The 23208-nt window shown below is 38.6% G+C and overlaps 1 pseudogene; it reads left to right on the forward strand.

Moving 5' to 3' along the window:
* The first annotated feature begins 16118 nt into the window (after positions 1-16118).
* LOC118026608 lies at positions 16119-22311 on the forward strand (annotated as a pseudogene).
* The last annotated feature ends 897 nt before the right edge of the window (positions 22312-23208 follow it).

Here is a 23208-nt window from a genome sequence, read left to right on the forward strand (position 1 = left end):
CTTTCTTTCTTTCTTTCTTTCTTTCTTTCTTTCTTTCTTTCTTTCTTCCTTCCTTCCTTCCTTCCTTCCTTCCTTTCTTTCTTTCTTTCTTTCTTTCTTTCTCTTTCTAAGATTTTATTTATTTATTTGACAGAGAGAGACACAGCGAGAGAGGGAACACAAGCAGGGGGAGTGGGAGAGGGAGAAGCAGGCTCCCTGCCGAGCAGGGAGCCCGCCGCTTGTGGAGCTTGATCCCAGGACTCTGGGATCATGACCTGCCTTCATGCTGAAGGCAGACAGATGCCTAAGGACTGAGCCACCCAGGCGCCCCAGGCCCTGTGTTTCTTAAAAGGAGTACCCTACACTAGTCAAAACCACCCCACTGGACTAACAGTGAGAGTTTCTGTCTGAAACAAGGCTTTTCCTCTTTGCCATTAGCTATCTGTGCTCTGCAGAAGGATTTATAAATTTGAAACAAATAATCAGCCGACCATGGAGATACACTGAGTCAGATTTAGATCACTCTACTTAAGCCACATCCAGGATGGCAACTAAACTGTCTATGTAATAGATACCAAGATCGGTCCACAGCAAGTTTGTTTAAGAACGTGAACCAATTTTAAGTATCTTTAGAGATAGACTTGCAAGTAAGATGATAAAGAAAAAAAAAATGAAATACATGAAAAGCACTTTCTAAATTTTATAAAATGTATTATAATTGGCCATCACTTATCTCTGCTAATGGAAAAAACTGTTATATAAATAATCCCAAACAGCAAGCAAAATGCCATTAAACCATAGTTCTGGAGTACATTGGAATTTACATTTTGAAAGCAACAGTAAATTACCTTACTAATAATAGAAGGTTTTATTAAATATTAAAAGTGGCCAGTGTTTCCTTGAGTTCATTCTGAATAATCTTGATGCATTCTGAGTGGCGGGGGAGTCAACTTGAAATTAAACACGGGCAAGAAATAATCCACCAAATAATAATCTGCAAATGCTAAATCTAGAGATGATTATATTCTACAGTAACGGCTTTTTTTTGAGCTGCTGTTAAGTGGTTTACTGCTCATTCTCATGTTGCTCTTCATTCAAGAAATTCCATGTGTTTTATGTACATCATTTATTTACCGTCACTACAGCTTTGGCGAATACAATTAGCTCTATTTTGTATTTGGAGAAATGGAAGGTTCAGGATTGTTAAGGGGTAATATTTCAGGAGAGGAAAAGGGCAAATCTCACAGAGAATATTCAGCAAGATTTAGAATTCTTGAGTATTCCAGTTTGAGAAGAAGGCTCAAGGATCATCTAGGTAACTCCCTCATTTTAAAAATGAGGGCAGTCACAGTAACACCATTTCAATGTTCTATTTAGTGAATTTAAGTACTTTTCAATTTCATTTCCATTTCCTGAGTTTAAAATGAGAATACTTACACTAGCTTTTTTCTAATAATAGAATTCTCATAACCATTAATGGGAGTGTGCCAAGATGAATGGGTCTGTCTCTCTGACGTCTAGCTAATATCTACACTGGCAGTATGGCACGAGGGATGCTGGGCCGAGGCGAGGAGCCTGGGTCCCACCCCTTCTGTGACACCAACCCCGCTTTCAGTAAACAGATCTCAGACATGTTTTTGGACGTCAGTGTCTTCATCTCTAAAATTAGGGGTTGGACTAAATCTCTTAAATGTTCTTAGAGTTCTAATGTGCCATGATTCTCACTTTCTTTATATAATTTTTGCAAATGCATAATAGATACATATGTCATGGAAATGCAAATTTACAGACACTCTAAAGAGAGGAAAGAAGCAGGAATTAAAAATGGAAGATTACATTATATTTCAGGGCTAAGTAATCCCTAAAGAGAAAAATGTTGATTTGATATTTTTTAATGTTGTACTTTCTAATAGACAATAAATCCCAAAGCAACTGGTTCCTCTTAGGGTATGTTCATTTTCTGTTTCCTTCCTTAATGTGGGGGAGTTTGTGTTCTGAAATAAGCATCAGGTTCTCTTCGTTGGATGTATTGTCACTGCTCTTGTTCATGAGAGCATTTGGACAAGTCAAGGAAGGAAAGGATGGGACTATCTCTTTGAATGAGTCTTTTTTTGTTCTCTGGGAGTTTGGAGCTGTACTTCTCAGCTGGCAGTACCACCACATTCCTCTAGGAACTGATTATGTCATTACAAACAGAGATTTATGAGGCCCAACTCTAAAGAAACAGAAGGCAGGATGAATTATGAGAAGTTCCAGGTCTGCAAACACTTTCTTCAATAATTAGCCTAAGGTGGGGAGGAGGGAGAAATTAACCTCACTAAACTCCCATTTTATACAACCCAAATAATACATTGCTAACATCTGACTGAGCACAGAAATTCATCTTGAGGTGATCCAGTTTAAAGCCCATTTGTAAATTCTGTCTGAAGGGCTTCAAGTGAAAGGGATGAAGGGCTGGGAAATGCACCATGGGGAGCACCAGCCCCTCCACACGACAGCCTGTGGGACTTAATAGGGCCTTTGCAGCACAGATGGATGCACATTTGAGATGGCCCACAGGTACACATGAGATGGTTTTGCGCTCTAAGAGGGAAAGGGGGAGTTCATCACCACAGATACAGGCTCATGCACTTCCTTGATGCAAACACAGAAAAGCTAGTGTGCAGGGGCAACAGAGTCTCCATAACTGTGTATGGCAGTGTGAATGTGCCAGCTACCGAAGGCAAGGGGGGCACCATTTACTTAGTGGGCCATTACCCCAAAACATACCATTAGCTATAAAATTGCAAGCAAATATTCAACTCATGATCATTTGTAAAGAAGCTGCAGGAGGGGCGCCTGGGTGGCTCAGTCGGTTAAGCATCCGACTCTTGATTTTGGCACAGGTCATGATCTCAGGGTCCTGAGATTGAGCCCTGGCAGGCTCCATGCTGGGTTTGGAGCCTGTTTAAGATTCTCTCTCTCCCTCTGCCCTTGCCCCGGCCACTCACATGCAATCTCTCTTAAAAAAAAAAAAAAAAAAGCTGCAGGAAAAGGTGTCTTGGGAAAAAGGCAATAGGAATCCATTAATCTACCTATGAATATTAATTGTGTATCCACCATGTGAGGTAGATTACTATGAGACCTGGTAGGGAATGTAACTAAGTAATATATAGTGTGGTTCCAGCTCTCAAGAATCTCTACTTTTTCACAGAAACAAAACAATCCTAAAAATGTGTATGGACTCACAAAAGACCCTCAATAGCCAAAGCAATCTTGAGAAAAAAGAACAAAACCAGAGGTATCACACTCCTCAATTTCAAACTATATTACAAAGTCATAGTAATAAAAACAATATGGTATTGGCACAAAAACAGGTACATGAATCAGTGAAACAGAATAGAGAGCCCAGAAATAAACCCATGCATATATGGTCAATTAATTTAAGCCAAAGGAGCCAAGAATATACAATGGGGAAAGAACAGCCTCTTCAATGAATGGTGTTGGGAAAAGTAGACAGCCACAAGCAGAAGAATGAAACTGGACCACTTTCTTACACCATTCGCAAAAATTAGCATCAAACAAACAAGACTTTTCACTATAGAGAACACACTATAGAGGAGGTGGTCGGGGGGATGGGTGAAATAGGAGATGGGGATGAAGGAGGGAACTTGTGATGAGCCCCGGGTGATGTATGTAAGGGTTGAATCACTATATTATATAATATATACTATATTATACAGCTGAAACTAATATAACATGTATGTGAACAAAACTGGAATTTAAAAAATAAATAAAAATTAAAAAAAATAACTAAAATGTAGTGTATATATTATATATATATATAAAATGAAATATTATTTGGCCATAAAAAAGAATGAAATCTTGCCATTTATGAAACATGGATGGAGCTAGAAGGTATTATGCTAAGTGAAATAAGTCAGATAGAGAAAGACAATTACTGTATGAGTTCAGTTACATATGGTGTATATATATACATATATATATATATGTATATATATATTATAAAGCTCATAGATATAGAGAACAGATTGATGGTTGCCAGAGGTGAGGGGTGGATGTGAGCAAAATAGGTGAAGGAGTCAAAGGTACAAACTTCCAGTAATAAAACAAATAAGTCACAGGGATGTAATGTACAGCATGCTGACTATAGTTAATACCATATTGCATATTTGAAAGTTGTTAAGAGAGTAAATCTTGAAAGTTCTCATCGTAAGAAAAAAATTCTGTAACTACATATTGTAACAGATGTTAACTAGTTATTGTAGTGATCATTTTTCGATATATGTAAACACCAAATCCCATGTTGTACATCTGAAACTAATATGTTGTATGTCAGTTATACCGCTATTAAAAAACAAACAAAAAAGAGAATCTTCCAATCTAGCTCAGTAGGTAAGACGCATACACACAGATAGAACCAATGATACCAAGCAAAGTATGGCAAGACAATGTGAGTGCTAGAGACAGAAAGTTGGATGGGAACTCAAAGGGATAAAGATCCTGAGGGATGTGGGAATCGAGAAGTGCTTACAGGGACACCTGGATGGTTCAGTCGGTTGAGCGTTTGACTCTTGATTTCAGCTCAGGTCATAATCTACAGATCATGAGATTGAGCTCCATGTCGGGTTCTGTGCTCAGCATGGAGTCTGCTGGAGATTCTTACCCTCTGCCCCCCCCACCCCCACTCTCTCTCTCTCTCTCTCTAAAATAAATAAATAAAATCTTTAGAAAAAAGTGCATCCAGAAATTGCCTTTGAGAAAGAAATTCTGGTAGACGGATGAAAAGGAAAGCCTGAAGGGAGTTTTAAGTGGGACTGTGGTGGATTCACCAGAAAGAGAAACAGGAAGAGGGACAGAACTAGGTAGACAGCAAGAGAATAAGCAGAGTTTCTTATGAGAGTCACTTAAGAGAATAGTGTTGGGTAGAGAATAAGGAGACACTCAAAGACAATGTTGGAGAAGGTACTGAGAAAAGAGAAAGAAGATGAAGAGTTATTAAGCACCTACTGTATGCTAGTCACTGTGCTAGGCATTCTACATACGTTTTCTCATTCAATTGTTTAATCCTCAGAAAGTTCATAAGACCAGTATCATTGTTCCCATTTTAGAGATGAGACAATAGGGCTCATTAGGTGGAGCCAGAAGTAAACTCCCATCCTTCTGACTTCAAACTCCATGCGATTTCTATTATTCTCTTCCGTGTTCCTATATCTTCCTTCAGTGCAGTTTCATTATCTATCAACACAGGGGACCAGACTAGATAAGCTCTAAGGTCCATTTTAGTCTCAAAGTACAGTGAGTCAATCATTTTAAATAAACAGAGAAGAAAAGACAAACAGAAAAGACACTTTCAGGAAAAAGTGGGAAGCTGGATCGCTACATAAAGATCTGGAAGATAATGTTGGTGAAGAATTCTGATACCGAATAAAACAACTCAGACCCTCTTCTTTGCCACCTTCTGTGCCCTTTTCTCTAAGTAAGGTCTCAGAAGTCCAGGCCAGTCACAGTGATCTTGGGACAGTGATCCTGAACGTGACTGTTCCCATCAACCATACAGGTCAATCCAGAAATGAATTGGGTCAGTTTCTCAGGATTGTTTCAGAAAGCAGACCTTCTCCTGCCCGGGGCTTCTGCCAACCTCTACCTCACAGCTTCCCAGAACTGGCTGGAACTGACTGGCCTTTCCAAAACAGAAATGGCCAGAAGTCACTGGGGCCCTGTTTCAAACATATTTTCATCTCTTCAGCCGATGACTGGAAAGAATAAGAAATTCTAATGAGAGACATATTGAGGAAAGAAAGGTGTGAAATGGAGAGGGAAGCGTGAATCTTGAGCATATAAGAAGAAGAGGGGTGTAGAAAAGAAAGCATCTCAGAAATACCAGACAAAGTGTAAAGCAACAAAAAGAAACGTCTATAAACTTTTATAAACGTGTCAAAATTACCAAATTGTTCACGGTAAAAGTGAGTAAAATCAGAAGAGAGAGCCAGAGGTAAAGCATGGTAATGCTAACAAAAAAGTGACAAAATGGTCCACTTTGAGTAGGGAAATGTTCCCCATGGCCTTGTCCAGAACATATCATGTTTCTTAATCTGAAAAAAAAAAAAAAAAAGAGTTCGTGTGTTTGCATAGACTCTGCATATGTATGCTCTGGGACTTCTGACCACTCAAGCAACAAGAATTGGAGAAATTACTGTATAGGCTTGGGTCATTCTCCGCTCCACTTGCCACATAAAAATATTTCTTTCTGAAATGTCCAGATTCTCTTGAGAGGGGAAACCTAGAAAAATCCAAGAATACCAGCTCCTCGAGGCTCTTGCCATCCCCACGCCAAGCTGGAGCACTCAAGCTTCTAAAAGGGTATATCAAAATATTAAGACTAGTAAATCAAAACAAAGGACTAATCCATAATTTATCCTTTAAATGTTTGAAACTACCAGGGAAATGAAAGCTAAGCCAACAGTTCCTCACCTGGCCTGGGCTCAGGGCTCTGTCTGTTTCCTCACCTGCCTTCAGTCACTTTGGAAGTTGGTTGCTTAATGGCCGAATCCGCACCGAGATGTAACCACATTCGCCCGGGACCGATCTGAATATAATGAACTCTTTGAGGATGTGGCTTCAGTTCGTTAGTGTGAATACATGCAGGAAGCCACGTGAACCGCCCTGGTGCAAATGCCTTTCTTTCTTTCTTTCTTTCTTTTTTTCCTTTTTCCTTAATGGACATTTGTGTTGTCCGACTTGCATTACAGGAGAGTTATAAATATAGAAATGAAATATTGATTACTTGTCTCAACTCACCCACAACTGGTGCGAGACCACACACCACAGAGCAGCAGACACTGAGGGGGTGGGGGATGGGAGCACTTTCAGGAACTAAACTCTCTTGAAGGGCTCTTTAGCTGAATTTCATTTTGAAACAGTGTTTTCTCACTAGACTATTTCAAGAACCAGAAGTAAGGTTTAGGATAGACTTTTTCCCATGAAAATTAGGGCCTTGCCATCCTGCAGATCTTTTCCTTCCCACCCACAGAGCTGGTCAGTCTCCATTCACTGGGGCACCACAGGCATGCCAAGTAGCGGGTGGTTGGCCAGGCGGTGGCCGGGAGAGGCCCCACAGCCACCCAGGCATTGACATGGCTCTCAGCTGGGAATAGTAAGCCAGCAGTGAAAGAATGACCAGGGCTTGTTTTGATTCCAGGCAGAATGCAAAGAATGCATTCTCTAGATGTTAGGTCAAAACAACCTAACAAAGGAAGAGAAAAATGTTTCATAAGATCAAGCAGCTACTGATTCTCCTAAACTGGTTCCTGGGCAGAAACTATTAGTTTTTGATGGGTAAGCCTGGTGGATGCCACCTTAACCAAATTGTATGCCCCGATGTTTAGACAAATTGATATCAAGAGACTTGTGATATGATTCACTGAGAAGGACACAGCATCGCTTTTGTGGTATTCCCACCAAAAATGTATAGCCAGAGTCCAGGCGTGAGGGAATATCATCAAACCTCATTTGAAGGATATTCTACAAAATAATGGACTTGCATTCTTTAAAAGGTCAAGGTTTAAAAAGACAAAGAAAGGGCTAAGAAACTGTTCCTGATTAAGGATACTAAAGAAACATGAAACAAAATGAAATGTGTGATTTTGAATTGATGAAATCTGAATATGGACTGTGGATGAGATAATGACATTATATCAATATTAAATTATTTGACTATGATCATTGTACTTTGATTATGTAGGAGAATGTTCTCTGTTCCAAGGAAACACACAATGAAGTACAGAATAGACATGATGTCTCCAACTTAGTTTTCAATGATTCAGGAAGACAAATTATCTATCTACATCTATCTAGAGAGAGATGAAAGAGAATGATACAGCAGATGGGACAAAATGTAAAATGTTAGTAAGTCTGGGTAAAAAGCATAAGGGAATTTCTTGAACTATTCTTTTCAACTTTTCTGGAAGGTTGAAAATACAACAAAAATTTCCAAAAAAGTGTCCCCAATATTGAACCTATCAGATTCAGGGTTAAAATTATCAGCTATTTCTTCAAGAATAAGACTTAAAAATCCACCAGCAAGCTTCCCCCTCCTCTGAGATAGAAGAAGAAACACTCTCCACCCGGGCTGGTCACTTGGTAGAATACATGGGACAGCTGTTTGAGGTCTCTAAAAAGTAAATAGTAACTGACAGATTGGGGGATATGTCTGAATTGGAAGTACCACTGAACTGGTGGCGAGTTCACCATTCGGTTTCTTCTTTGGTGTACCCCCTGGCCTGGACTCAACACCTGGGAGGGGGGCCTCAAGAGACAGCCATAGAAGGCTCCAGAAGGTGATCTCCAGTTCTGGCTCTAGAAGCATGAAGGGGAACTCTTAATTCTCAGAGAGGGTGGGGAGAATCCTGTTATTCTTTTTATCTTTTTTGTTTTTATTTTTTCTCTGTTCCCTTGCACCCTAGTCCCAAGATCATTGTATGTTTGCACCAGTGGCTGTAACAATGAGGTTGTGCAAGAATCTAAAACTCTGAGAGAGGGAACTGTGATCCCAAGAGGACAGGGTCATCTGAATGGCATTTTTAATGTCTGTCTCCCTACCGCTTGTCCCAGGATACAGTCATAGTCATAGGAAGTACATGGGGTAATGTAAGTGCCCACTTGCTGGCTTGAGGACTGAAGTGGGAGCCCTGGGAACTGGAAAGTACTGGGGTGGCCATAGAGAGAGAGAAGCTTAGGCAAATAACCTTTTAAAGTGAAATCCTGAGCCCCCCATTGAGCTGTTCATGTCTGGATCTATACCTTGAAAGCTAAACTAAGGGATAGGCCATCGCCCATGTCCCAGATTGGCCTCCAGGTGGTACACATGTGGGACTATCTGAGTGGCAAGCACTGCAGAGGTTTTGAAATCCAAACTGACATTGGAATGACAACTTAAATAGGAATGGTCATGACTGAACCAAATCAGACTGTTAGCTAAAACAAAAATGTACAAAATTCTTAACAGCATTTAATCAAGATCTAGGGCCCCATAATATATTATTCCTAATATTCATGACAAAATTCAAAATTATATGACATAGAAAGAACCAGGAAATGTTAATTCACATGGAAAAAGACAACAAATAGATGCCAACAATGAAATGGCAGAGATGTTGGATTCTGTGACAAGTCTTTAAGACAGTTACTATAAAAATGCTTGAGCAAACAATTACAAACATTCTTGAAATGAAGTTAAAATATAAAGTATCATCAAGGAAAAACAAGGTATAGGAGACAACATGGGAATTTTACAACTGCCAAATACAATAAACTAAATAAAAATTCACAAAATGGGCTCAATGGCAGAATAGATACGACAAGTAGATTCAGTGTACTTGACAGTAAAAATTATCCAATCTGAACAACAAAGAGGAAAAAGATTAAAAAGATGAAAAAGGGTCAGGGGCCATGAAAAACTACCAAAATTTCTAAATGGGGGGGGTCTAAATGCATGTCATCAGAATTCCAGAAGGAGAAAAGTGAGATTCAGAAGAAAATATTTGAAAAAGTAATGGCAAAAGACTTCCAAAATTTGATGAGAGACACAAACATATAGATTCAAGAAGCTGAGTAAACCTCAAATAAAATATAGGAAAGGAATTCCACACCCAGATACATCATATTCAAACAGAGAACTAAAAACAAAGAAAACAAACGGACAGGAAAAGCAAACAGAGAAAAGCCATAGATTACTTACAGAGGAACAACAATACAAATGACGGGAGATTTCTCATTAGAAACCTTAGAGCCCAGATTAGAAAGGAAGAAATAAAACTGTCTCTGTTCACACATAATAAGATTTTCTTTATAGATAATCCAAGGGATTTACAAAAAAAAAATATATATATTCCTAGAACAAATAAATAAGTTTGGCAAGATTTCTGGATATAAGGTCAATATGCAAAAATTAGTTGTATTCTACATAAAAGCAACAAACAATTGAAAACTTAAATAAATAAAATATATCACTTAAATAGCTCTAAAAAAGAGAAATACTAGGTATAAATCTAATAAAGCATGTATAGAATCTGTATGCAGAAAATATAAAATGCCAGGGAAAGAAATCAAAGACCTAAATAATGGAGGGACATTATCATGGTCATATATTAGATGGTTCAACATAATAAAGATAAGTTAATATACAGATTTAATGCAATTCCTATCAAAATCCCAGCAGGATATTTTATAAACATGGACAAACTGATTCTAAAATTTAGAATCTTAACAATAGAGAACAAACTGAGAGTTGCTGGAGGGGGATGGGGTAAATGGGTGATGGGCATTAAGGAGGGCATTTGTGATGAGCACTGGGTGTTTTATGTAATATATTCTATTGCTGAGACCAATATTACACTATATGTTAACTAAGTAGAATTTAAATAAGTCTTGAAATAGTAAAAAATAAAACAAAATTTATATGGAAATAGAAAGGAAGTAAAATAGTCAAAACACTATTTAAAAAGAAAAGCAAAGTTGAATGAATCATACTACCAGATTTCAAGACTGATTTTATAAAGCCATAGTAATCAAGACAGTGTGGTATTGATGAAAAGATAGACACATTGACTAATGGAACAGAATTGAGTGTCTGGAAATAGACACACACAAATATGGCCTATTGATTTTGACAGACGTGCAAAGGCAAGTCAATGGGAAAAGGATAATCTTTCCAACAAATGTTTGGAACAATTGAACATTCATTTGCCAAAAATTAAAATAAAATTTGACCGAACCCCTAGATCATATAAAAAACTTAACCCCCAAATGCCTCACAGATTTAAAAGTATAATGTAAAACTAGAAAACATTTAGAAGAAAACACAGTAGAAAATCTTCAAGGTCTGGAGTTAGGCAAAGAGTTTTTACACATGACAGCAAAAGCTGATCTATCAAATAGAAATTCAGTAATTGGACTTTGTCAAAATTAAAAATATTTGTTCTGCGCATAACATCAACTGTAAGAACACAACCTAATTTTAAGAATGGGCAAAATACTTAGACACTTCACCAAGGAAGATATAGGCAAGGCAAATATGCATATGGAAAAGGTGATCATCATTAAGCAAATGCAAATTAAGACCACAATAAGCTATCACTACATACCTATTAGAGTGTCTAATATAATAGCAAATGCTGGCGAGGATAACTGAGCTACGGGAACTCTCCAGACACTGTTGGTAGGAAGATGACCCAGCCACTCGGGAAAACATACTTTGACAATTTCTTATAAAGTACGCCTATACTTACCACATACTCCAGCAATCCGCTTCTAAGTATTTCATCTAGGAGAGAGAAAAATATGTTCACACAAAACCTGTACACAAATTGTACAGCATTTCTGTTTATAATTGCCATATGCTGGAAACAACTCCAGTTTCCTTCAACAGGTGAGTTGGATACGTAAACTGGTACATCAGACGCAATGGAATATTACCCAGCATTCAAAGGAACGGACTATTGATACATGCAACAATTCTGATGAATATTAAAAAGGAATTATGCTGAGAGAAAGAAGCCAGTCTCAAAGGTTACATACTATACTATTCCATTTATATAACATTCCTGAAAAAGCAAACATTAGTGACAGAAATTATATCAGTGTTGCCAGAGATTGGGAAGTGGGAGTGGTGTGATTATAATAAAATGCTAGCAAGAGGGGGTTTGGGGAGACTAATGAAACCGCTCTGTTTCCTGATTATGCTGAGGGTCACATGATTCTGTACATGTGTTCCAATTCGTAGAACTGTATACACAAAGTCAGTTTTACTGTATGTAATTTTAAAAATGAAAATAAAAGAAAAAAATCAACTATGATTTACTTAAGAATAGATCTACCTTCTAAATGGAAAGAGAAAATTCAAAAGAACCACTGACCAAGGATCGGCCGCTGTAAGTGCAATTTATTTTGTTGTCAGGTTGCTTTGGGTAGCTTGGAGGGTAACAGCCACCAAAAAGAATTCAGTCATTTAGGAATTCGACAATGACCCCGTTACCTGCTGGAAACAATCACCCTACCAGCTTGTGAAGGAGGAAGCTATCCTGTGGGGCTAGCGTGGGTATTCCGCCGGCTTGGGATATGGATTCCTACAGAAGAGAGGGCTTCCTCAGGGAATAGAGGCTGGGACAGTTTCAGGTGGAGGTAGGTGATAAGGTAGGGAGAGGCCAAGGAAGATCAGCTGCCAAGTTTCCAAGTGTCTTCACAAGATTGTATTATCATAATGAGTTCACCTCAGTACAGAGTTTGACCCTCACAATTTTGAAATCAAGACATTTGATCTGGTCATTGCTTCCGAGTTGATTGGGTGCAGAGAATGTAGTGAAGGTCCTGCATAGTCTCTATAAACACTTAGAATTTTGAGTTGACACTCTTAGAATCATCTAACTCTCTTTGCCAGATTCATGCTCAACCAGCAGCCTTCTGGTAACCCATTCCTTTACTCGTTCATTCACTATACATTTCTCAAACACCTTCAATGTGACAAACACTACCCTGGGTGCTGGGCACACAATACTAAATAATGCATATCCACTGCTTCGAGCAGCTCATAGATTTTGCTGCAGGGGAGAGAATGTGAGGACCAGCTGACAGTTATACTAGGCCCTGTGGCAATGATCTTCCACATTGTGATTTAACAAGAGAAGCTCAGGTACAGTCATTCTTTTGTGAGTTTGCTTAACAAAAATCATTATCCCTGAATTTTACTACACTGAGGAAAAAAACTATGAAAACCCAGGACTGGACCCCAAACTGGATGACTCCAGGGCGGAATTGCCCATCTGTGAAATTCCAGCCCATATCATACTGCTAGTGATCCCCCTTAGAATCTAGGGAGTGGCTGCTTTTATACGAAACCCTCACTCAGCAATTTTACTCCAACTCTGGTCTCTCCTTTACCGCTTTATATCATCTGTAATACAACACAGCATCCTCACTAGGCTGCAAACTGAGCTGGGGAGCTAAGTTTCACTCATGCTTTTATTCTGTTGCTTCTCCCATCCTCTGCAGCTAGTTCAGTGTTTTCATAATAAAACTGTGAATGAATTGTAATTTACATTTATGAGAAAGAGGGGAAGAATGGAGAAAAGGGGGGAGGGGGATGGGGGAGGGAGAGAAAAAGAAGAAGGGCGAAGGGAGGGACAGAGGGAGAGAGAGTGAGGCGGGGCTTTAACCACTTGGGATTTGGAGTTTAAGTGCCTCTTGAGTGAAGCATGTTTTTAATAGACTAGTTCAAGAAATACACTTTTCAATGGAAAAAATGCGTTCTAATTTTGGCTGCCACCTGTTAGCTATCTTATCTTTATATGGTAATTATCATCTCCAGCCTCGGTTTTCTCAACCATAAAATTAAATGATTGGGCTAGAGAATTTCTAAATCATTCCAGTATCCGTTGATTCTAGTATTTCTCAAGACAAAATCCTCTCGAGATCCTTCGCTGTTTTGTTCCGTGATGTGTTTCACTATTTTCTCTTGACATTTAAAAGGACTTTGTGAAAGCTACTAGTTATGAAAAAAGATTTCCCATAAACATCATATCATATATGTTTCCTTTTAGGGCTCCTGACATTCCACATGTTTTCAAAGGTAATTGGAAATACTGGAGACGATTTAAGGGTCATTATTGTGTTAGCCAAGAAAATAGCTAATGATGACTTTAGCTACCGGACTATTCAGCCAATCATAGAACCCATTAGCTCAATTAAGTAAATCAAATAGGAAAAACCATTTAGACTTAAAAAGCTGCCCACCACTAACTACTATTTGCCAGTGAGGCTTCTATTTCATGGCAAATTCAAATTGTTTGTTCCTTCTATGATGAAGAAAATGACCAGATCATCTGATAAGAGCAGATGTAGTGACTCGAGATCACTTAGCATATATAATTATACACCAAAAACTCTATTACATTGCAATTTCAAGAAAGCAGGAAGACTAGAAGTCTTATGTGTGAACAAGACTTGAGCTTTCTGGAGTGGCGTATTATTCACTGTGTTGAGGTAGGTGTGGGAAGAAGCATATGGTCTTTCTGGCCATAAGGAAATTTTCCCAATCCTGGAATGGTCTGTAGGTTCAGATGAGGGAGAAGGCAAAGGCCTAACATTGAGGTAAACATTTAGGATCCCAACCATTCTAGCTCTGGTTGTTTACAGCATTCAGATATGGAGTACGCATTTAAGCTTTCAAAGACCAACTCCTACAGATAGTGCTGACTTCAAGTTCAAGTTCTTTATTATTCAAGTGGGTGGTTCACAGGATGTTTGAAGTGACTCACGGAGAGAAAATAAAACCCCTGCTCATATGATTTAATATTTATTAAGTGTGGTTATTACATTCAGGCCATGCTATTGTTGGACAGAGTTGGTCCATTGAAAGAAAGTTTCAAAATGGATGCAGTGAATAATTTAGTCAATTATAAATTTAGCAACTGATTGTAATGTTTGACAACTGGCTTTCCAGCACTGCTTTTCTTGGTGTCGACCGATACAAGCTACCAAAGTGATGTCATCTGAATTGTTGCACAACTGTTAGAAACTCAACCATGGGTTCTGGTGAGCCAGAACCAATAGCACCAGCACACTGCTGGGTGCGATGGAAGCTAACAAATCTGGTGAAGAATGGCCTTCCGTGTCATCGGCATTCCAAGAAAATTCTTGTTAGACTACACACCTTCATTCCAAATTGAAAGAGGGTGTTGGGTCACTTTTTCAAAAGACCCCTGTGAAGGATCCCTTTAGAAAAAGTCCAGACTTGAGGAAATCTCCATTCTAAATATCAACACCTGCTGTGGGACCGTGGGCAGGTCATTCCATTTCCCTGGGACTCCTGTGTAAAATAAACAGATTTCCTATCTGAGAGGTATAGGTTCTCTTCCATTTCTGCTAGTTTGTATGCAGTTGAGTCCCAGAGTCAACTCCGGTGCAGATAGGCAGTGACCACTGAGATGACTTTGGGACTCAGTTGCCCACTGTCAAGATCTGAGCAAGCCGGTGGGAAAGCACTGGAGATTCCACCAGAAATGAGTGGAAAATCTCCAGTGCTTCCCCACCGGCTTGCTCAGATCTTGACTTCTCCCTAAGAAAGACTTTTTTTTTTTTTTAATTGATCGTGGGTAAGGGTGGAGGCAGATCTGCTTTCTCCCATGCCTCTCTTCCCTTCTGCCAATGATTTCCCCCTTCATCTCAGCCCACGCAATGCTACGCTTAATCCTGCCTTTAAAAAAGGTGACCCTTTGTCCCCATCCCCACGTCTTTCGCCTATGTGTCACCAGGTAGTCATGTAACTAGTCATTCTTTCATCTTCATGCTGAACTACTCATTGCTGGGACCAACACGAAAATACCAAATGTGTAAAAACAACTTGTATGATGTAGGTTCTCTAAAATAATAATGTAATAAAATGAAACCAGTCACTTATTGTTGCCTATTCAATTGTACCTTCCTGTTCATTATTTTTATTGATACATTATCCATTTTTAAAAAAAAAAATTGTTTATTTATTAGAGAGCGAGCAAGAGAGAGAGAGAACACGAGTGGAGGGGAGGGGCAGAGAGAGAAGCAGACTCCCCACCGAGCAGGAAGCCTGATGTGGGCTGATCCCCGGACTCTGGGATCATGACCTGAGCCAAAGGCAGACACTTAACGGACTGAGCCACCCAGGCACCCCATTACTTATCCATTTAAATATCAGTTCCATGCACAGTCTACTCAAAATATATCTGGTGAATGAATAAACGATTGAATGGCTGATCTATCTGTCTGAATGGATGAAATGGGAATGGGCTCTCTAGTTCATTTCCAGCCTTAGAGTGCTACGACACATTTCCCATATTTCCGTATTTTTCTTTATGTTCTCTGTTTATTTCTAGAGACTGGCAAATCGCTTCTTGCACTGTGGGGGGTATTTTGGCAGGAAAATCATACTCTTTACCTGTCCGCTACCTTCCAGAAACACAGGAACTGAGAGACTGAGAGAGTAGAAAACATGCTGTGCAATTGCTAACAGTTGGTGGAACAGCAAGTGCCCGGGAGTGGGTGGCATTTGTCCCTATTTCCACGCTCTGATCTGAAGCTTGTACAACAGATGCACTGGGGGCTGAAGAATGGCGGTGCTCATTTGTGGAGGTGAGATGCTAGGAAATGCGCAGGCCACGACTAGCAGTGGAAGCACAGAGCCGCAGGCTGATGAACCTGTTGGTCCTGCTGGCTGGTTTTCCTTCAGCAACATTTTTAACCATTTGCAATGCTAGCAGCAATGGCAAGTATTGCTAAGGTAATATTTCTTTATCAGGCTGGAGTGCCAGAACTAGATGGCATGGAACATTTTGAAACTACTGTCATTTTATGTATATTTCTGAGTCAAATTTAACCTCCAACTTGACAAAATTATCACCCCCAAACCTTTTCTGTTTTTGTTGTTAACTGTAAAAATGGCATGAAAGTATAATTCTAATGTTACTTAGTAGTTTTTTTCCTGTAATTACCGTGATATCTTTTTTATTTGTACAATATTTAAAACTTTTTTCTTATTCCTACTTTTATTTTTATTTCTTTATTTTATTTTATTCTTATTTGGGTTTTCTTTTTCCTCACATGTGCTTATATTTCTCTAAGTAAAAAAAAAAATCTTAGGGAGTTGTAGGAATAAGCATATATTTAACACGGTAAATACATTCTTCATAGATCTTATGAAATATTTCTGAAGTAAAGATGGTAAAAACAAATGTTCCTGACAAAGGGGTAGTTTACTAACAATTATAAAATTGGAGTTAATCCTTAACTTCATGTTTTTTTAAAGATTTTTTTATTTATTCATTTGAGACACAGAGATACAGAGAGAGAGAGAGAGAGAGAGCACGAGCAGGGGGAGAGGCAGAGGGAGAGGGAGAAGCAGGCTCCCCGCCTAGCAGGGAGCCCGATGCGGGCTCGATCCCAGGACCCCGGGATCATGACCTGAGCCGAAGGCAGACGCTTAACCATCTGAGCCACCCAGGCGCCCCTTAACTTCATGTTTTAATCGATTTGTATATTTAGTTTAAATTAGTTTTCTGGTCTTTATTTGACCAATAAAAAGTTGAAATTGCATAGATTTTTATATACCCCCCAAAGTTTTAAAAATGAGAAGTTATAGAAGACACAGCATTTTGACTTTTTAAAAAGCTGGTAAAGAGAGAGAGAGAGAGAGGCTATGTCTGTTTCTAATTACACAGACTATTTAAGAAAAAGAATTTAAGTCAGCTGATATTTTTCCTTTCATTATTTATGATTTAAACCAGCTCATCTCTTTCCTTTCCTTATTTACATGACATCTAATAACTGGTCTGATTGAGTTTAAATATTTGCTGTGGGTTGCTCTTGGCTCCATGTTTATAGAACCGTGACTAAAAGAGTCACGTGTCTCACCAATAGGAGTTTTATACTGTTCACAAAACACAGTACTGTAGAGGGTAAATTCTCTACTTTCCTCATTTTGATTCTCTTCTTATACCCACAAAATAACGCAAATTAGATCATGAGTTATTAACAACATTGTCAATCAAGAGAGTAAAACTAGTAATAAACTATACATGCCCAAGCTCAAATGATATGCTTCCTTTTAGAGGCATATTTCATCAATGACAAACCCAACATATCTACTCATAACCTGGGCTCTGAATCCAATGAAAGGATTCTGTATAGAATCTGTAGTTGAACAGAACTTGATCTGCTGTTACTTAAAATGGTCTTGGAACGGGCGCCTGGGTGGCTCAGTTGGTTAAGCGACTGCCTTCGGCTCAGGTCATGATCCTGGAGTCCCGGGATCGAGTCCTGCATCGGGCTCCCTGCTCAGCAGGGGGTCTGCTTCTCCCTCTGCCCTCTTCCCTCTTGTGCTCTCTGTCTCTCATTCTCTCTCTCTCAAATAAATAAATAAAATCTTTAAAAAAAATGGTCTTGGAAGGCCTTAGCACTGTAGCTAGTGCAGACCAGTTTACTAAAGATACCACCCTTCCCCTACAAGGCAAGTCCTTGCTCCTTCCACACAGTGAGTTTCTGTAGAACAGAGAAATGTTATAGACAGAAAAATTGCAAAACCCTTCATGATTGTGAAACTGAAAAGGGATTAGGCTGGCAACAGTCAGAAACAGCTTTTTTTGTTTTGGCCTTAGAGCATGGCCCTCTTCTCTCTCATCTGCACACAAATGTATTAACTGCAGGGATAGGGGTTGGGGTTCCCTCTACCTTGCATTCCTATGTAGCTATGAATTAATTCCCAAATGCCAATGCATGTCTGTTTTCCTTTTCATACATTGTATTTGGGGACACAGCTGGAAATATTACGCTGTGTGCCACATGCATGCACTCGGCACAATCTCTTGCTCACAGAGTGAAGTAAATGGGTAAAGAAATCATTGATCCATCCTTTACTTATCTTAGTGTGTGGACAACAGATTGTCTCAAAATTGCTACAGATTTTTAAAGTAATGAAAGCAAAACAAAAAATGGAGAGAAAATAATAGAATCTGCGTCTCTAAAAAACTAATGCTTGTATTCCATCAGTCAGTGATTATTGAATTTTAAAAATGTTAGAGATCTTGAAAGAAGTGCAAAAGGGAAAATGAGTTGCCTTGGTATGAAGTAAAAACACTGAACTTAGGATCAGAAGATCTGGCAAGTCAAATATTTTATGAACAAAAAAAGTTTCATTGTAGCTTAGATGACTGCTATAGGTCATTTTTCTAAATGTCAAGATGACACCATATAATGAGTATCAGATAGGGATCAAGCTTTGAGAGTATAGGGCAGGGATCTCCCAGTTCTTGGGAATTATAAGTCTCATTGTTATTTAATTTTTAGATGTCTCTCACATACCTGGGGGTGCTTTTCAACACATTTTAAAAATTTAAACTGGACTCAAATGAAATACACATATAGTAAAAGAAATCCATTCGAATTGAGAGAGGAAATTAAGGGAAATGCTTTACTCTGATTACGGAGTGTGTATTTTTGAACAATAAGCGTATATTAAAGTATAATTAGTGTAATAAAAGGCACTATTAAAAGGAAGAAAGCAATCCCTTACATGAGAGAATACTATGATATTTATACACCTTTACCTTTATTGCTATACATTACTTTGAGTTAATAGTATGAAAAAATATAGAAGTAGAATAAAGAAAAAAACACAACCACATGTGTTCACCAAGTCCTACAAATTAATACTGTCTTGAGAATTTTGCATTATTCCTTAGACAATTAGATCCATCCTGGGATGTTTTCAAATAAAAACTGGAGATCTCTGCTTTAGAAAAATAAATAAATAAAAATGCAGAGCTTATCTGAACAAAGAAGATGTCCCTGATTAAACAGCAGAGTTTTGAATTCCTTGTTCCTCTTGGATAGACCTCTCAGGAGTACTTTTTATTGATGTGAATCATCTACCTGATTGTTCACAGGGATTTCTCAGTAAGATGCCAAAATACCTCCTTTTGATCAGTTGGGCCAGAGACCAGAAGACATCCAATATCACTGTCATTATTTTTGCTCCTAGAAAGATGGTAAAATTCTGGGGATATTTTAGTCCTGCCATGAAATTTAAGATAATGCTGAGAGCTTACGAAATTGTGGGATACCCCAAAAGATATTGTTACTTTAGGCTTCCAAGCACCTAGAAGTCTATTTGTAAATGTTGGTTGAAGGAGAAATAGAAGAAAGGGAAAGAGAAAGGAAGGAAAAGGGAAAGGAAAGTTGATGGATGCCAATATTTACACAAATTACTTTGAATGGAAATGACAATTTAGAAGTAGCCTTATTACCACCCTCAAAGGAAGCAGACTTCTTAGGACACAGTTTTCTCTTCTACATCCCAAAAACATATTCTGTACCTGGTATTGGCCTAAGAAGAATCCAAAGGTTTATCAATAAATATAAATGATATGATACATGGAGATGAAAAACCAAGTACTCATATGATGTACTAGACACTTTAAAGGTATGTTAAAGTTGAGTTCATTTTTTGCCCCTAACATATGCCAGTTTTAGGTCTTAAAGTCATATATGTCCACTCTACACAAAATGATCTCATGATTTTTCAGGCAGCAAGTAAAAAAAGGGGGAAAGGAAAAGAAGACTTTTGAGAGAAAAAGTTGTGGTTGGAGGAGTGGTCAGCGGCAAGGAATAGACCTGAAATACAGGGAGCCTGGTAATTACAGAAAGATCAAAGAACCATATGTCTCGGTAAGTAGTCAGATTACATTTAAAAATCTGCAGCCAGGAAAGTCTGATTCGGTCCACGATTCAGTAAATGATGCAAAACTAACTCTCCTATTGAGAATTACTAAAAAACTGGACAAAATATGAGGCAATTGTTGCAGGAATTGAAAACCAGTTAGTGCCAGCCTGCTATCCCTGAGAGAAGATAGACTTACAATCATGCCAACTGTCTGCTGAGGGAGTGTCCTGACTGTGGCACAGGGAGCTGGAGCCCAAGCAAAGCATGATGATCTTTCTGAGTGGAGAAAGTAGAAATCAGGTATAAGGCATTTAAAGTCACTAGAATCTGTGATGCAGGGCCCTGGGAAGCACAGCCGTGCAGTGGAGTAGATCCCAGAAGTCTCCATGTGGTCTCTCCAGAAGTTCTTGGCTGAGGGTTTAGTGGAGTATGCACAAGATGAGCAGTGAATGGAGAAGCAAAAGAGTAGAAAGTGTAATTGAGTTACCAGAAGATGTTGGCGTTCTAGTCCTGTAGGAGCAGAAAGACCTTGCTAACACTTTGGCATCCATTTGACACGGCAGAAAAACACTTGTTTTAGGAATAAGAACCATATCCCAGAGGAAGGTCTACCCCAGATATGACCTTAAAAAGTCTAAAATGAAACCATCTCTACACAAGTTCAACTTGGTTAGTTAGTAATTGGACGGTCTGCCAGAATAAAAATCAACACTTTCCAGGAAAAAGATAACAGAATCTTAAGACTCTAAGATGTATCATCTATGCTGTTGAGAATGCAATAACAATTACTAGACATGAAAAAAAAAGGCAGAAAAATGTGACCAATAGTCAAGAAAAAAGCAGATAATGTATCTCAAGGTGAAGCAGATGTTGGAGTTAGAACACTAACATTAAAACAGATATAATAAATATGTCCAAGTATTTAAAGAAAATATTGTCTTAATTATGAATTGTTAGAGAATCTCAACAGAGAGATGGAAACAGAAAAAGAAAGAAAAAAGGAAATGGAAATCTTGAACAAAAGACTACAATGGCTTAGGATTTTTTTAATTCATCAGAAAAAATTAATGGTAGACTGAAAATAAAATAAGAGTCAGTACCAAGAAGACAGATTAATAAAAATAATCCAATCTGAAAAATGGAAAGAGAAACAGGTGGAAGAAAAGCAAAGATCCTTGGAAATCTGTGGCACAATATATAATTTCTAATATCTATTGGAACTGAAATCCCAGAAGAAGTGAATGATAATATTATAAGAAATAAAGAGCTCTCTCCTTCAGATATCCAAGATTCCAAAAGGAAAGAAGACTAAAGGGAAGAAGGTGGCGCCCGCCCCTGCTTTCATGAAGAAGCAGGCGGCCAAAAATGTAGTCATTTCCCTGTTGATTGAGAAAAGGCCCAAGAATTTTGGCATCAGACAAGACATCAGCCCCAAAAGGACCTCACCCCCTTTGTCAGATGGTCCTGCTACATCAGGTTGCAGGCGGAAAGGGCAATTCTCTATAAATGTCTAAAAATGCCTCCTGTGATCATCCTGTTCATCCAGGCCTAGAACCACCAACTACTGAACTACTTAAGCTGGCCCACAAATACAGACCACAGACAAAGCAAGAGAAGAAGCAGAGATTTTTGGTCTGGGCTGAGAAGAAAGCTGTGGGCAAAGGGTATGTCCCCACTAAAAGGCCATCTCTCCTTTGAGCTGGGGTTAATACTGTCATCACATTGGTGGAAAACAAGAAGGTTCAGCTGGTAATGATTACACATGATGTGGATTCCATTGAGCTGGTTGTCTTCCTGCCTGTCCTGTGTTGTAAGATAAGGGTTCCTACTGCATTATCAGGGGAAAGGCCAGGCTGGGGCATCTGGTCCATGGGAAGGCCTACACCACTCTTGCCTTCATACAGGTTAACTTGGAAGACAAAGGAGCTCTGGCTAAGCTGGTAAAAGCTGTCAAGACCAATTATAATGACAGATATGATAAGATCCACTGTCATTGGGGAGGCAATATTCTGGGTCCAAAGTAGGTAACACACATTGCCAAGTTGGGAAAGGCAAAGCCTAAAGAACTGGCCACCAAACTGGGCTAAGTGTACACTGTTGAATTCTATGTATATAAAAGTAATAAAAAGGGGTTCCTGGTTGGCTCAGTTGGTTAAGCATCTGACTCTTGATTTCTGCTCAGGTCATGATCTCATGGTCATGGGATCGAGCCCCGAGTTGGGCTCTGCACTCAGCAGGGTATCTGCTTGGGATTCCTTCTCCTCTCTCTCTGCCTCTCCCCCTGCCCATGTGCATGTTCTCTCTCTAAAGTAAACAAATAAGCCTTTAAAAAAATAGTGATAAAAAGTTCTTTTTCAAAAAAAAAAAGAACGGATGACTCAAATGTTCCTAGATTTGATGGAAAATGTCAACTTACACATTCAAGAAGCTCAGTGAACCATAAGCAAGATAAACACAAAGTAAACCACATTATAGCCAAACTTCTAAAAGTCAAAAATACAGAAATAAGCTAAATTAAAAACAATTACATACAAGGGAAACAACAACACAAATAAAGCCTTATTTCTTATCTGAACCAACAAAATCAGAATACAGTGGAACAAGATTTTTCAAATGCTAAAACCAAAATGAAATATAATAAAAAACATGCAGAATTCTCAAATACATTCTAGAAAAGATATCCTTCAAAATTAACATAAAGACATTTTCAGATAAGTGAAAACTGGAAGAATGTATTCTGATAGACCTGAGTTATAAGAAATAATTATGGATATTTTTAAGGCTGAAGGGAAGTGATACCACATGGAAATTTGGGTCTACAGGAAAGAATGGAGACCACCAAAAAATGGTAAATATAGAAGGCTATGCATCCTCTTCCTTTTACAGTTTCTTAAATGACAGTTGATCATTTAAAATGAATATAATAATATTGTAAGGTAGGGTTATTTATCATGTAGAAATAAAAGTATGACAACATTAACACA

This window comes from Mirounga leonina, unplaced genomic scaffold, assembly GCF_011800145.1.
Source record: "Mirounga leonina isolate KUSES-001 unplaced genomic scaffold, KU_Mleo_1.0 Mir_260, whole genome shotgun sequence".
NCBI lineage: Eukaryota > Metazoa > Chordata > Mammalia > Carnivora > Phocidae > Mirounga > Mirounga leonina.